Genomic DNA, 11428 nt, shown 5'->3' with positions numbered 1-11428 from the left:
TTCACATTTGGCAAAAGGAGAAATGAAGGCACAGATTAAGTCGATTGACTGAGGTCACATAGCTAATAGGTATTACAGTTAAGATTTGAATCTAAGTGGTCTGGGCCTAAAATCATTTAACTCCTCCAGTTTCCTCTAGGCAATCATGGAACACAAGTATTTAAAGAAGCACAGTTTACTCTTTATGCTTTACTCCCTCCCACCCTCCACCCCCACCAACCCCTCACAGAGTAGCTTTTCCTGCTGCTTCTTGAACATAGATGAAGATGGCCACATCTCTACGACAGGCTCAGCTCTTATCTGTGCATCAAGACTATTCAGGCAATAAATTGGAAACTTGATCCAATTTTAAATTCTCAAAGCATTAAGAGCCTGATAGGCTCAAATTATTTCAGGTGTGTAACTCCTTGTCTTATCAGCCATAGTCACAGAGTTTTTTTATACTATGAAAAGGGTTTTGAGTGCCCCATGCTGTAGTAGAATCATTTCCAGTTAAAGGGGCAATGTGGATATATAAAAAATATCTGCCACATCTATATCTACAACTGTAGATGATCACAAGCTGTAAGGTGTATTCTTTCTTCTAAACATCTAGAACAGAATGTGTAGTTGTGTAGTTGGAAGGTGATTCATGACACTAATCCTGAATAGATACCCTTTGGGCAAAGTTATGTGGACTATATTTTGTCCCCATAAAATTTATTTGTTGAAACCCTAATATGTCTGAATTTAGAGATAGGCCTTTTAAGAAGGTAATTAAGGATAAATAAACTTACAAGAGAGGAGCTCTAATTCAATATAACTGGTGTTCTTGTAAGACAAGAAAGATAACAGGCCTGTCCATGCTCAAACAAGAAACTGCCATTTGAGGATACAGAGAAGATTGATGTCTGCAAGTCAAGAGGAGAGGCCTCAGGAGAACTCTTACCTGCTGACATTTTGATCTTGGATTTGTAGATCATAAATATGGTTTCTTTTTTTTTTATTTTAAATTTGTTGTTTAGGCCACACTTCTGTGGTATTTTGTTATGGCAGCCCTAGAAAACTAACACTTCATATAATCTCTCTGTGCTCCTGTTTACCTGATTTGGAAAGGAAGAATACTGCAAATGGTAATTGCTGTGGGGTGTTACAACTCTAAATTCAGGTGACAGCTTGAATGTGTTGTTGGGGATGGATAAACATATGTCTACCTTATCAATTAAAAATAATTAATATGCTTTGGGGGCTATAAGACAATTTTGGGTAAAATCTATTTTGTTAAGAAGGAGAGAGATTCTCTTATCTGGCTTCACTGGGTTTTTATTTTCTAGATGTCACATTTGTCAATTGAGAATACACCAAATGACAAATAGCTGCTATGAATTTAATAATGCATTTAATGTCCCTTTGTCATGATGAACTTAAATCTGATTTTTTACCCTTTGGTAACTTTGTCTCCTGTGACTTTTGCTTTTTTTGGTTGTTGTTGTTGGGAGGTGGGTAACTGGAGATTGAAATGAGGTGCACTTGACCACTGAGCCACATCACCAGCGCTATTTTGTATTTTATTAGAGACAGGCTCTCATTGAGTTACTTAGGACCTCACTAAATTGCTGAGGCTGGCTTTGAACTCATGATCCTTCTGCCTCAGCCTCCTGAGCTGCTGGGATTACAAGCATGTGTCACTGTATCTGGCTGAGTTTTGCTGTATTCAGCTAATATCATTTTCAAATATGGTCTTCAGAATTGAATCCAATTTTCTGAACATGGTTGGACCAGTGAAGAGAGGATATTGACAATCAATTTTCATTAATGCAGCTCAAGTTTACATTAACATTTTTGATAGTCATTTTTTGGGGAGTCCATCAGAATTTCCAGAAAATTTTCTATAGAAACAGAGGCAGTGTTTTATTTCCTACCTTTGTAATTTGTATATTAGTATACTGTTTCCCTTACTTGGCTCAGCAACTCAAAAAGAGAAAGGGCTATGCCGTTTATCTCCTCATTATCCCTGTGTCTTCAATGCTTAACACATCTAGATACTAGAAAGACCCAACATACACTTGCCAAATTAAATGAATGAATGTAATTATTTTGAAAAATTAGCATGTTATGAAAACTTATGCCTCTGAAAGCATATGGGGCAAATTTATAGCCGTTCTGAGTTATCTGAATTAATTTCTGTGACAGGTGGAGTGTATTCTAGAGCAAAAATTCTGAGCAAGCATGGTGAAGATAGATGCAAATACATAGAGGTAGGTCTTTAGAAGAATTTTATGTTCAAACTTGGTATGGAATATGAAATACTTTATATTTTAGAGTTGCAAGAAAAAATATCTGGACAATTTTATTGTATCCAATTTGAGTAGTAATTATTTAAGATTCTGGGTGTGGTGGGGGTTGGGAAAGGGAGAAGGAGAAGTGAGGAAAGGATAAGAAGCCACAAGATCCCTTTGTTTGAAGGGCTAATGGAGGAGACCAATTGAGAAATGGATCTATTTATACTATGAAAAGGGTTTTGAGTGCCCCATGCTGTAGTAGAATCATTTCCAGTTAAAGGGGCAATGTGGGTGTATAAAAAATATCTGCCACATCTACATCTACATCTACAACTGTTACAATTGTTACAATAGGGAACAGGCATCATGCAAGGTGATCTTGCTCTTCTTTAGGTAACTAGGAAAACTTTAACAGATAAAGTAAAATTTATCCTCTGTCCTTCTAGGAGGGGACAGGTCAGTGCCCTTTTTGGCAGAGTAGAAGGAAAAGTCCATCCATGTGGCTAATTTGATTTTGACTTCTTCTTTGCTTTCCAAAGCTGTTGTTTGTTTGTTTTGTTGTTGCTGTTGTTGTTGAGGTTGCCCCCTCCTCCATGACTGACTGGAACTGACTTCCCGGAGTGTAAAGCATTTCTTTCATGATTTAGAATGAGAGAGGACATGACATCCAGATCTGAAGGTCACAGCAGTAGTGAACTGTCAGCCTCACACTCTCGGTTTGCTCTGATCTTAGGTGAGTCACCTCTTTCTAGGCTTAACGGGTTTGACTAGATAATCTCTGTTCCCTCCAAAAATTTTTGAGCCTTTTTAACAGGACACAGGGCCTTGGTATTAAGGGGATTTTCACATTTCACTGCTGGAAACTATCCTTCCCTGTTCTTCAAGGAGTAAAATTACAGTAAGAGCCAAAACAGCCGCTTACACGAGCTTCTGGCCCTTTAAAAGAAAAAAAAATTAGAACAGGGCAAGAGGGCGCGGCCGAAGGACTCAAGAGCTTACTAAGCCCGCTTCTTCCGGAAAGTCTACGAAGACTTGTCGCTTAGCATCCTGGGACTTGCAGTTCCTTTGAGATCGCTCTCCCTTGGTATCTCCCTGTTCCTGAGAAGGGATGGACTACAACTCCCAGAGGGCCAAGCGACAGCCCCGCGTCCTGTACTCTCGCTGCGGCTGGGCGGCTAGTTCAAGTTGCCATAGCTGCGAGTCTGGGGAGAGCAGAGTCAGTTGCGCCGCAGCGTTTGGTCAGTTACATCTTCTGGGTCACTGGTAGCCGCGGGAGCCGGGTGGGTCCTCGGCGATGATCCGGCATTAAGGACCTGGAATCATCTCTGTCTCAGGTACCTGCCCCACTGCCCCCTTGTCCTTTCTCTTCCACTTCCCTATCTTCTCCTAGACCGTTTAGGGCCCACTTCCCCTCGTTTCAGGGGTGGGGTAACCAGGGCTGCGCAGAGATGTGGGGTGGCGCCGTGGGTGTGTGAAGTGTGTGGCGAGATCGGGGGAGATGGCTGTCCTCACCCCTTCTTCGGCATGGGCGTCCACAGTCAGATACTGACCAAGTTACCCAGTGACTCTGGGCGATGTTGTCCTCCCTTCGGGAGCAGCTTGCCCTGTCACTGGTCTCTGACGCTTTAGCTGCACAGGAGATTATAGGAGATTGGACTCCATCTGTAGGTTTTCCAGAGGAGCATTTGCTGGCCTCTCCTAGGATATAACCTGATTTTTTATATATATATATATATATATATATATATATATATATATATATAATTTTTTTTTGGGGGGGTACGTTTTCTGTAGTCACAGAAACAGAAAGTTTGCTACACTCAGGAACACTGTATAGGAACACCTATTTTTTTTTTTTTCCCGTGGCAACGTAGGAGTTGCCCCAACCTGAGCTGTTAGCAGTCTCTTATTTGGATTATTTCTTAGGTATATCGGACCTTGAGTACTGCATCCTTTATTGGTTTGATGAACCTAGTGTCTCACGCAGACGTCCTGTAAAACCAGACAATTACAATGTTGCAAGTACTCAGTATTTATTACTTATTGTTATTGATTATACAGAACAGTGTCTAATAGAAATAAAATATGAACCACACAGGTAATTAAAAATTTTGTAATACCCACATTAAAAAAGTACAAAGAAACTGGTGAAATTATTTTTAACAGTTTACTTGGCACAGTATATAAAAATGTATCCAACATAGTAAATATAAAACCTACTGAGATATTTTACATCTTTTTTTAAAGTACTAAGTCTCTAAATCTTGTATTTTTTTTTTTTTTTGTGTATGTTAGCTGGGCTTGAACCCAGGGCCTTATGAATGTGAGACCAGCACTCTACCAACTGAGCTAAATCCTTAGCCCTATGGAGTGTGTTTTACATTTATAGCACATGTCAATTTGAACTGGCCAAATTTGTAGAGCTCAGTAACCATATGTGGCTAGTTACTGCTGTATTGGACAGCAGGAGGAGATGATTAAAACTTTGATAGTTTTACACTGGTCCAGAGAAATTTTGTTGTGCTTATTATTATTATTGCACCTGTATCCTCTTATGTCCTTCTGCCTTCGTATAATGGGAAATTTTGAAGTATCTTTCAACAGTTTTTTTTTTAATTAACTTTTAAAAGGACTCTTTTTTACATGGATAGCTACAGTTCTCTCTGATGATAATCTGTGGATTCTTAAGAGACTATTTCCAAAACAGTAACAAAGAATTGAAAATATTTTTGTCTAACTCTTTTCTACAGCCAAAGACATTTCACTTTTATTTACTTTTACTTACTTTTGTGCAATCCTATGTGTGAAAAGAACTGGGCTATGTATAAAATATTCTTTTAAAGAGGCTTAGACTGGCTTGGGAATATAATTGGGCCATCAATTCAGAAGTAACGTGTTAATTCCTTAACCTGATTGATTTTTCCAACAATAGACATGCCCAAGGACTTTTGACTACACTTGGGCTACAATTCACACTGCAGCATGGTCAAGTAAGCTCAAGGGTGACTAGGCACAGGCAGAAGCCATCTGTAAGGAGTATGCTGGCAGGGCACTTGCATATGAAGGATTCCAGTGAAGTCACTTGGGCATTTGGATGACCCTAGGAGCATTTTTTCTGTTCTATGATATGCTATAATCCACACATAAGGAAGTTGGCCTACTTTTCACATTTTTTTTTTAAATTAAAAATTTTAAAGTTGTAGGTCTGTGTTATCCCTTGTTTTCTTTATCTGTAGGTGGCTTGGGGAAAATACAAGGGCACCCAAAGATCATCTACTGACTAAACCTTTTGCCCTGAACTTCATGAAGAAATGATAGGAGGCAGACATATGTGCCTTAGAAGAGCACTGAGCTCAGAGGAGAGCAATAAGAAGTTTTGGGGGTGTGCTTTGTAAGTATGCATTCTCCCTTAGTTTCATTTCTGAGATAACAAGTTATTGCAGATTGAGTGAGGAAAAAAAAAAAACAATGCCAACAAGTAGACTTTTGGGGAGACAAGAAGCTCCTTTCTAATATGTGGTATATAAATAAAATAAGATAGTTTTCATGCAGAGTTACAAAAATTTAAGTGAGCAAAATATGTGATGATATCTTTACAACTCTTACAAAGCAACAGTATTGCAACTATTTCTATTAGACAAATATTTGAATAACTTATTTTATCCAAGGCACTGTGTTATGCATCTTTTTTCAGGCATATTTCTTTTATTATAGTTATCTTTATTTTGCAAAAGTGTGAGTTGAAGCTCAGGTTATTTGGTTTGCTTGGGATTCTGGAGCCAAAAGAGTAGTCTTTATTTCCAAATCTTTTGACTCTAAATACCAGTTCTGCCCACTTCACAGGTGCTCCATTGTTCTTTGTAATTGCCCTCTAATAGGATTTGATATGTACTCAGAATTTTTGGGTTATGTGTACCATTTATAGTAGAGTTTACTGTTAAAATTTGTCACTTAGCCTGGCAGAGTGGTGCATGCTTGTTATCCCAGTGGCTTGGGAGGCTGAGATGGAAAAATCTCCAGTTCAAAAGCAACTCAGTGAGACCTTGTCTCTTAAAAAAAAATACAAAATAGGGCTGGGGATGTGGCTCAGTGGTTGAGTGCCCCTGAGTTCAATCCCCAGTAGCCTCCCAACCCCCCCTCGCCCAGCCCCCCCCCCCAAAAAAAGTCTCTTTAAATGTTAAAAGCCTTCTATTATTTTTCTTAGTTTTTTCAAAATATAATGGCTCTTACATTACTATTGAAGAGACAGGTATAATTTATGATTTACATAAAATGAGCATATTCAACATGAATTGTCATTGACAATCAAGGGTATGATGTTAAAATTAAATTTTGCAACAGATTTAGAATTATTGACGTTTTTAGTATTTTTGTGTTGCATTTTGATAAGAGGCACTTAAGCATACAGAAGACACACAAAGATCGCTGGTGTTCAAGATTCTTAGGATTAAAGAATTTTAGAGCTGGAGGGGCCTAACTGGATAATGTAGTCCAGAAATTCTCAACTGTGTAGTCTTGACACATTTTGAAACAATCTAAAAATACGTTAGAGTGGATTCACTATTATCTCTGTAATAATTTCACTTGGTTGATTCTGATATGAAATAATTTTAATATAGTCATATCATTTCATAGCATTTTTTTCTTGTAACAATGTATTATTACATATCCACACATAAAATCCTACCTTTTCTCTTGTAATGGATACATAGCAGTCTGATGTATCCCTTATCAGCTAATTTGTATTTTTTCTTATAAGTATAAATAATTCTGCAGTGAAATTCTTATACATATCTACACTTAAGATGTATAAATATATTTCCTTTTGTTTTCCTAGGATGACATTTATAGAAGTAGAATTTGAAAGTCAAAACGTATGCATATTACTTACTTTTATTTATATTTCGAAGTTCTCCAGAAGAGCAGTTCTAATTTTTATAGCTAATACTCATACAAGTATGCCCTTATGAACCCCTGATTAAAAAAAGAATGTAATTATATTATTTTAATTTGCAATTCTTTAGTGAAACTAAGTATGTTTATACATTTGTTAGTGCTATTTCTATCCTGTGAATTGCCTGTTTATGTATCCTTTGTGCCTTTTACTACCAGACTATTCTTCTTGTACTTTTAAAAAACTGATTAATCTTTGGTTCTCATTTGTGAATATTTTTCTGAAATTTTTCTTTAGTTTTAAAATCTTGTTTCTGGTGTTTTATTATCAGTAATTACGGATGATTTTAAGAGGCTTATCAGGCCATTTTCAGATGTATATACCTCTAATAAAGTCCTGATAAATTCATATAACTTTAACATAGATCTTATACAATGCTGATACTTAAAGTGTTTGGGAAATGGAAATATTTGTGGTTACATGAATCCATTTAGTTAATGAACATTTAAAAATCTTCTCTCTGCTTAGCTTTGTCTGGAACCAAGTGCTGGTGAATGAATATGCCCATGAGTGAATGGATGAGTGAATTAATGATAAGCCTGATGCTGAATACCCTTAATTAATTGTCTACACCCCACTTGATAGAGAACTAGGACTTTGGGTTATTTTCCCCTCTTTCAGCTGGAAGCAGTTTGGAGATGTTGATTCCCATTTTTCTATAGAAATGGAATGTAGAAATTGACAGTGGGGAAATGTAAAAGTGGTCGACTTTACGCTTTGAATATCCCTTGCTGCTGTTCCATTGTAATTTATTTTTAAAACGAATGTGTTTCTTTCTCTTTCTCTAATCTCTCCTCTTCCCTATTCCCAGGGGAAAGGGGACTACCTTTCTTCCCCATTTTAGGAAGATTTGTCTTTCCCACTTTAGGCATGAAGTAAGTAATCCAGACTTTGGGGTTGTTACCTATAGATCTCAATAATGACTGTCTTCCAAATTAACAAGTGAATTACAACTCCAACAAAGAGCACTTAGAATGTAGCCTTTAAATCTCATCTTTGAAAGCTCCTTGTTCTTGCCAACAGGTAGAATCACAGCAGTGGGACAGGAGTCCCCTGTGTTTCCCTTTCACTAGCAAAGCAATAAAACTTTTTTAACTTTTTCTTAAAAAAAAAAAAAAAACCAAACTAGCATTACTGAATTTACACTTAAATTTATTTTATTATCCTGTCTGATTAATCTGGAAACAAATTTCAAACTTGTAGGCTTTATAAACAGCAAGTACTAATTAAAATAATAAAGAAATTCTTTTGGAAAATGGCCTAGATTAATTATCTCAAGTCTTCAAACAATAGGGACTGAGTTGTAAAATAGCATAAACATGAATACTTAACAATGTCTATTATAGGATAAATGAGGTACACAATTCAAATTCATTTTAACACATACTAAAACTTATTAGTAACTGAATCAAACCTAAGGTTTACTTGAGTAATTGTTAATCATTTTCATTTACAATAGTCATTTTTAGCTTCTTGCATTCCTCAGTTATTTTTTTAATATTTTATTTTTTAGTTATATTTGGACACAATACCTTTATTTTGTTTATTTATTTTTATGTGGTGCTGCGGATTTAACCCAGGGCCTTGCATGTGCTAGGCGAGCGCTCTACCTCTGAGCCACAACCCCAGTACCTCCTCAATTATTCTTTATCTGTACTATAAAACTCTAAATTCAAATTACCTAGGCTCTTCCCCATCTGGATCCATTGTCTGTGTTGTTTCCATGTACCAGTTGCCACTCACACACAAACCTATTTTAGCCATTTTGAAGTCTTCACTCTCCCACCATCAAGCTCTTTTTTCTTTCTACCATTCATAAAATTGACTATTCATTCTCTAAAATAATAATCACAGGGACTGGGGCTGTAACTCATGATGTATTTGCCTAGCATGTGTGAGGACCTGGTTTCAATTCCTACTACCACAGGAAAAAAAAATAGAAAAAAGAAAAAATAGTTATAATAATTCACTTTTTCTACAGTATTTCCCTTTACTCAGAAAAACATAGCTCAGGCTAAACCATGCAAAGGCCAGATTGTGTTAGAATAAAACATCTTTCTCTTAGACAGGCTTATACCTATAGGTAGTCCAAGATCTTCTTAAAGAGACTTCTGGTAAGATCAACATAGCATGGTCTATGTCCTAAAGGGCCAGTAGCAGATAACAAAATAAGAAACACAGAAAGACAACCAGAGAGGATCCCTGAAATCATGGCTGACAGATGGAAACCTTTAAAACAGACAGACCACACATACAAATTTTTTTCACTTACTTACCTCTGACAGACCAACTCCAACTGCAAGATTGTATAATAATTCAGAAAGCTATTCAAAAGCTAGATCATTACAGTAAAACATTATCTTAGGCTTATACCGATAGGTGGCTCTATCTTCAACTTACTTTGCCTCTGACAGACCAACTACAATTGCAAGATTGTATAAAAAAGAAACAGAGACAACCAGAGAGGAGCCCCACAACCATGGATGACAGATGTAAACCTTTAAAATAAACCAGTCAAGATCTTTCCCAAAAGACTACCTATAATATCAGTGCAGTATTGGCCATGTCTTAATAGAGGCAGTAACAGATACAAACAAAAACACAGACAGACAACCAGAGGAAATTCCCAAACCCAAGGTCAACAAACAGATGAGAACCTAGAACAGACCAGAAGGAAATAAATATTCCTAGGTTGTGGAGTCCTGCTTAACCATGACTCTTAGACCAATGGCACCACAGATGTCCCCACAAAGAAGGACCAGGTGTGTGGACTCAAGGGTCTTGCATACACACCAAGGGATTTACCAGATGTCCAAGGGTGTTACAACTTTACTGAGTTCAGTTTCCTTTTTCTCAAAGTAATGGAGCAATCTGTACTATTCAGGGAGAGAAGGCAGGAGTTCCCCAAAGCAAAAGGAGTTTGGCAGCTGCTGGGGTATTCCCTCAGTTTCCTTTGCTCACCAGAATATCTCCTCTGGTTCAACCTGAGACAAACTCACCTGTTTTCTTACTCTCCCAAAGTAGGCTTTCAACAATTTAGTTGGCCAGCTACTTTGCATCCTCAGCTTAGAAGTGAGGTTGCTTGGAGAATCAAGCCTGCCCAAGAAAGCTGGAGCAGGGGCTGCTTTCAGGTCCCATCTGGGTGTGGTGCTAAATTTGTCACTGAAATCTTGTCACTTCCTTGTCCCTGAAGCCAATCCAGTAAATACAACAGGTTTTGAGAAAAAGGAAAAAGAAGTTTTATTGCTTTGGTTGCAAAGGAGAAACACAGGTGACTCCTGTCCCAGAGGCTGTGATTCTTGCTGTTGTCTTGCTGTAACAGAATATCTGGGACTGCGTGATTTATAAAGGAAAGAATTTTATCTGGGTTACAATCCCAGTGTCTAGATAGTCCATGAAGCACCATGCTATTATCTGAGAAGAACCCCACTGGCTGCGAGGGCAATGAGAGTGGGAGGGGAGGTCACATGGCAAGAGAAGTAGCAAGAGAGGCAGCTGAGAAAGCTAAACTTCTTTTAACAACCCATTTTTTAAATATCTGTATATATATTCTGACATAATATCTTTGTTTTATTTATTCATTTATTTTATGTGGTGACCAATTAAATCCTGGAAAACCTAACCCAGTTCCCAGCATCCAGCTGTTAATCCTTTCAGAGGGCAATGTCAGAATGTGACAGAACCGCCTTCCTTCTAATCAGTCCCTACCTTTTGAAGGTTCCTCCACCTTTAAAGATCCCTATACTGCGACCAAGCATCCCAAGTATCCAGCACATAAATCTTTGGAGGACAAACCATAGGAAACCATGAACAAGTAGTCTGATGAAATTTACAGTCTAGTAGGTAGACAGACATGTAAACAGCCAGTTAGCAACCTGTAGGATGTGATGAGGTCCTGCCACAGTGGGAATGCAGCAGAGGGCACTTGGGGCAGTGAAGGAAGTCACTCAAGGGAAAGTTTCCTCTGAACTGAGACTGGAAGGAAAAGTTGGAGTTAGTTAAGGGAAAAGAAGGGACAAGAATGTTCAAGGTGGTAAGTGTAGGATAGGCCTGAAAGTGTGATGAGTGTGACGTATTTGGGAAAATGAAAACAAAACATCCATGGCACCAATAATTATATTTCCTGTAGTATTTAATTAGTGTCTTGCTGCATTATGGAACTGTGAGAATGAAGAGGGAAGAAAGATCACTTCTGGCTGGAGAGAGGAAACTT

General features: G+C 37.7%; 1 protein-coding gene across 4 annotated transcripts in view; it reads left to right on the top strand.

Moving 5' to 3' along the window:
• The first annotated feature begins 3431 nt into the window (after positions 1 to 3431).
• Positions 3432 to 11428, top strand: part of Cep128 (centrosomal protein 128) — a 407740-nt gene continuing 399743 nt past the window's right edge. For all 4 annotated transcript variants that reach the window (XM_040274764.2, XM_078050644.1, XM_040274765.2 and 1 more), the window contains exons 1-2: positions 3432 to 3595; positions 5498 to 5652. The gene's annotated coding sequence lies outside the window, so the exon portion shown is untranslated. The remainder of the gene's footprint in view (positions 3596 to 5497; positions 5653 to 11428) is intronic.

The sequence above is a fragment of the Ictidomys tridecemlineatus genome, chromosome 5 (genome assembly GCF_052094955.1).
Source record: "Ictidomys tridecemlineatus isolate mIctTri1 chromosome 5, mIctTri1.hap1, whole genome shotgun sequence".
NCBI classification, from domain to species: Eukaryota; Metazoa; Chordata; class Mammalia; order Rodentia; family Sciuridae; genus Ictidomys; species Ictidomys tridecemlineatus.
Note: the sequence above shows the minus strand (reverse complement) of the source record. Positions and strands in the feature narration are given on the sequence as shown.